The sequence below is a fragment of the Sapajus apella genome, unplaced genomic scaffold, assembly GCF_009761245.1.
Source record: "Sapajus apella isolate SASKATOON/1434 unplaced genomic scaffold, GSC_monkey_1.0 scaffold47, whole genome shotgun sequence".
Taxonomy (NCBI): Eukaryota; Metazoa; Chordata; class Mammalia; order Primates; family Cebidae; genus Sapajus; species Sapajus apella.
In genome coordinates, this window is record NW_022436987.1 from 4,996,337 (window position 1) to 5,002,004 (window position 5,668).

Sequence of the window (5,668 nt, forward strand, 5' to 3'; positions counted from 1 at the left end):
TTTCCTTATTGAAGGGGCTTGGCACCCTTGTCAAACATCACTTGACCATATATGCAAAGGTTTCTTTCTTGGCTCTTTATTCTATTCCATTGGTGTATATGTCTGTCTTTATGCCAGTACCACACTGTTTTGATTACTGTAGTTTTATAATAGTTTTGAAATCAGAAAGTGTGAGGCCTCTGGCTTTATTCTTTTTCAAGATTGTTTTGGCTATTTGGGGTCCCTTGAGATTCCATATGAATTTTAGGATTTTTTTCTTTCTTTTTTTTTTGAGACAGAGTTTTGCTCTTGTCACCCAGGCTGGAGTGCAATGGTGTGATATTGGCTCATTGCAACCTCCACCAAGTGATCCTCCCACCTTAGCCTCTATAGCTATGTGTGAACTTCAACTAATTCTCAAGCCTCAAATGCCACATGTAGTAAGCTTCTCCTGACTGTACTCCTGCCCCTGTCCTCAGTGGGTCAGGCTGATATGGATTTTCATGCATTCACTGTGGCAGTAGATCTAGCCTTGGTCCCGGTGGAATTATCACTAAATTGGGATTTTTGCATAGAATCCTGGGCTTAGCCAAAACTCCAGTTTGTAATGTCTGAGAAGTCTTTCAAAGTTAGTCCTGTCACACAGTTCTTAACATTAAAAGATCATGTTTTGCTGCTTTTGTACCTTGAGCAAACCACCCAACCCCAAGGCATCAGAGGCTTTTGTCCTCTTTGGCATCAGAACTCTGTTATTATTGTTCTCCTTTCTCTTGCTTGTCACTCACCCCTCCTATTTGGATAGGCTATCGTGATTATGCCATGCTTTCACAGCTGTTATTATTTTATTCATTTCTTTATAATAACCCTGTGAGGCAGAGAGGGTTGTTATTTTTGCCAGTTAAGGAGCCTACAACCTCACCTGACTGTGAAGACATGAGACAGGCCTACCGTCCTAAGGCTCTGCTTAAATCCCTGGGCTAGCTTACCAAACTTACCATGGAATCAGAAGTGACCTTCCTCTTCAGGAAATGGGAGTAATGAAGATACTATCAGCTACTGCTGAACCCAGTGGCCAGGGGAACCCAGTGGGCAGGGGCTGGATGCCACTATCACATCTGCCAACTTTAGTCACAGTCAACATTTCTGCTTCCTGTTGCCAGATTGTGTCCACTGATTACAGGGTATTTCAGGGTATTTGGGGGAAGATAAGAGCTCTGCTGAACTAACCGACGGGACTGGTGCTCCCGGCTTAACAGACTCAGATGCCAACCAATTCCCTTCTCTCATCTCAGCATTCTTCCCAGTATTCACCACACTCTAGCCATGCTGGCCTTCACTTGGATTTCTTGACTAAATCATTCTCCTTCAGGCTGATCTGTCGAAAATCCTCTTCCCCATTTTTTGCCCAGTTAATTGCAACTCATCCTTCAGGATCCAGACTCATTGTTAATTTCTCATTTGAAGCCTTCTCTGATCCCAACAGATCAGCATGTTCATCAGTGTATACTCTCATATCAACCCCTACTTTACCTTTGTAGTACTTAGCAGGATAACTCTTAGAAAGCAGTGACTATGTGTCAGCCATGACTAAGCTAACCCTAAATAAAAGAACACAGTCCATGCAGCCAGAACAAATTAAAAAATATTCCCCATACTTATTTGCACATTTTGAACACTATAGAAACATTTCGTCTCCCATGAAACTTCTTAGAATTCCCCCTTCATCCCTTTCCCATCCACCCCAAAACTTAGTGGCATAAAACAATACTATTTTTTTTTTAGACAGAGTCTCGCTCTGTCACCCAGGCTGGAGTGTAGTGGGGCGATCTTGGCTCACTGCAACCTCTGCCTCCTGGGTTCAAGCAATTCTCTGCCTTAGCCTCCCAAATAGCTGGGATGGCAGATGCCTGCCACCATGCCCGGCTAATCTTTGTATTTTTAGTAGAGATGGGGTTTCACCATCTTGGCTAGGCTGGTCTTGAACTCCTGACCTTGTGATCCACTTGTTTCGGCCTCCCAAAGTGCTGGGATCACAGGCGTGAGCCACTGTGCCTGGCCCTACTATTTTATTATACTTACGATCCAGTGGGTCAGAGTTTGGGCTAGGCAGAGCAGGAATGGTTTGTCTTTGTTTCCCGATGTTGGAGGTCTCAGCTGGGTTGGCTCAAATGGCTGGAGATGGCAAGAACAGCTTGACTGAAGTCATATGTCTGGCAACAGAGTGAGACTCTGTCTCACAAAACAAACTGAAGTCTTCAGTTCTGCTCCATGTAGTGTCTGCTGGATACAGAATGTCCAAGGTGGATCCTTTCTTCTTTTCCTAACATATCTGATTTGTGGGCTTGTGTGGCTGAAACAGCTGGGGGTTGGCCAGCATTATTCTCTCTCTCCATGCAGCCCTTCCATGTGTCTTTAGCTTCTTATAGCATGGCAGGAAGTTTTCAAGCAGGAGCAACCCAAGAATGAAAATTCCAAGAAATCCAGGTGAAAAGTTATATGGCTTTTTACAACCTAGCTTTGGAAGTCCCAGCTCTGCCATATTCTATTGCTGAAACAAGTCACGAAGTCTAGCCCATATTCCAGAGGAGAATTAGACTTCCTTGATGTGTGTCTATAGGAAAGAATAGAATTAATGGCACAGGGCTCCACAATTTATGTCCCTTTCATGGTATTGGCATGAAGTTCAGGATCGCATATAAATTAGGTTCAGGTGTGAATGAGGCTCCTTGATTGCAATCTCTTGATCAGAAGAGCTATGAACTAGAGACAAGTTATTTGTGTCTCTTGCCCACGTTAGGCGTCCCCCACCTGAGGTTCAATGATTCGCTACAAAGACTCACAGGACTTAGCATATAGTTATATTCATGGTTAAGACTTACTACCACAAGAAGATACAGAGCCAGGTGGTCAGGCGTGGTGGTTCTTGCCTGTAATCCCAGCACTTTGGGAGGTTGGCATGGGTGGATCACTTGAACTCAGGAGTTCAAGACCAGGTGGGCAATATGGCAAAATCCTATCTCTACAAAAAATGTAAAAATTAGCTGGGTGTGGTGGTACGTGCCTATAGTCCCAGCTACTTGGGAGGCTGAGGTGGGAGAATCACATGGATCTGGGAGTGGAGCTTGCACCACTGCATTCCAGTGTGGGGGACAGAGCACTCCAGCCTGGGCAACAGAGTGAGACTCTGTCTCACAAAACAAGACAAAACAAACAAAGGCTAACCTTGGAAGCAGAACTTTCTTTTTTCTTTTTTAGAGACTGGGTCTTGGTCTATTGCTCAGGTTGTAGTGCAGTAGTGCAATTATGGCTCACTGCAGCTTCAAACTTCTGGGCTCAAGTGATCCCCCTGCCTCAGCCTCTTAAGTAGCTAGGGCTACAGGCAAGCATCACCATGCCTGGCTAGTTTTTTACTTTTTTTTTTTTTTTTTTGAGATACGATCTCATTCTGTCACCCAGGCTGGAGTGCAGTGGTGCAATCACAGCTTACTGCAGCCTCAACCTCCTGGGCTCAAGTGATCCTCCCATCTCAGCCTCGAGTACTGGGGACCATAGGCATGCACCACCATCCTCAGCTAATTTTTTTTATTTGTAGAGATGAGGTCTCATTATGTTGCCCAGGTGGTCTCAAACTCCTGGGCTCAAGTGATCTTCTGCCTTGGCCTCCCAAAGTGCAGCGGTTACAGTCATGAAACACTGTGCCTGGCTTAAGCTGACCTTTCCTGCTCTGGTTAACTCTATTTTGCACACTGGCCAACATATAACGATGATGTAAGGACAGCAAAATTTTAGCAAATACTCCCATTGAAAAAGGTGGAAGAAGGGCTGGGCGCAGTGGCTTATGCCTATAATCCCAGCACTTTGGGAGGCCAAGGTGGGTGAATTGCCTGAGCTCAGGAGTTTGAGACCAGGCAACATGGCGAAACCCCATCTCTACTAAAATACAAAAAATTAGCCGGTGTGGCAGCATGTGCCTGTGATCCCAGCTACTCGGGAGGCTGAGACAGGAAAATTGCTTGAACCTGGGAGGCGGAGGTTGTAGTGAGCCGAGATTGTGCCATTGCACTCCAGCCTGGGCGACAGAGTGAAAAAAGAAAAGGAAAGAAAAGAAAAAGGTGAAGGGGCCAGGTGAGATGGCTCAGGCCTGGTAATTCTAGCACTTTGGGAGGCCAAGGAGGGTGGGTTGACTGGAGTTCGAGAGCAGCCTGGGTAACATGGTGAAAATCTGTCTCTACTAAAAATACAAAAAATTAGCCAGTCATGGTGGCGTGTGCCTATGGTTCCAGCTACTTGGGAAACTGATGCAGGAGAATTGTTTGAACCCAGGAGACAGAGGTTGCAGTCAGCCAAGATTGTGCCATTGTACTCCAGCCGGGGGGCACAAAGTAAGATGAGACTTGGTGTCAAAAAAAAAAAAAAAAAAAAGAAGAAAGAAAACCATGGAGGGAAGAAGAATGAGAGGCACATAGTAGTTACTGGCCCATAGCAATTCTGAAATCCATGCAGGCATATATTTCTAGTTCCTTGACTAAGGCCCAAAACTGCTCCATGGGAGTTTTTCTCTGTGACTCTTGGCTCTTCCCTATGGACTCGGCTTTGTATTTAGCTTTGCTTCCTTTTCCATAAGAAATAACCTGCATTTGCAAATAAGTTGTCTTTTTGGCCGGCTCCCTCTCCATGTAAAGTTTGGTGCCCTAAGGTCTCTTTTCATTTTGAACTATCTGTTTTTTTCAGTTCAAGTTTATGGTGCTTCTACCAATATAATTATCTTAAAAACATTGTGAGTTTTCTATTAACAGTATTGAGGTTCACTCTATTAGACAAAAGCCACACTCTAAAGTCTTTTAAGAGACAGGGTCTTACTTTGTCACCCAGGCTGGAGTGCAGTGGCAAGATCTTGCTGACTGCAGTCTTGACATCCCAGGCTCAAGCAATCTTCCCACCACAGCCTCCAGAGTAGTTGGGACTACAGGTGCATACCACCATCCCTAGCTATTAAAAAAATTTTTTTTGTAGTAGTTGGAGGGTCTCATTATGTTGGCCAGGCTGGTCTTGAACTCCTGGACTCAAGTGATCCACCCACCTTGGCCTCCAAAAGTGTTGAGATTACAGGCCACCATGTCTGGCCCCCTAAAGTATTTAAAGACTATTTTCTCTCTTCCTTGGACTTAGAATCAAGGTACCCTGAGATAATGCTCTTAAAATTCCTGAAGCCTTTTTGTCTAATTGGGAATGTCTATGAAGCATGCCCTTCAATCTTACAGCTGTTCCCTGAGCTGAAAAAAGTCCTTGAGATTATTATTTTTTATTTTTATAGAGATCGGGACTATGTTGCCCAGGCTGGTCTTTAACTCCTGATCTCAAGTGATTCTCCTGGCTTGGCCTCCCAAAGTGTAGGATTATAGGTGTGAGCCACCATGCCCGGCCCCCTGAGGTTATTTTTACCCAGAGGCCATACTTTACTTGAAGTGTATTGAATTTAATCTTTGCTATTAGGCCACCTCCTGCTGTGAAAGTCTTTTTGTTGGGAGATACTAGAGATTAGAAATAGGTTTGTTTTTGAATCTAGCAAGTCTTGACTTCTTAATAATCTAAGTGCTCCTTGAAAATTAAACAATTTCTTAGTTCAACTTTTTGTATTTTGTCTTAGACAAACAGAAGACACCACTTGGCAGTTTCAACATTCTGACTG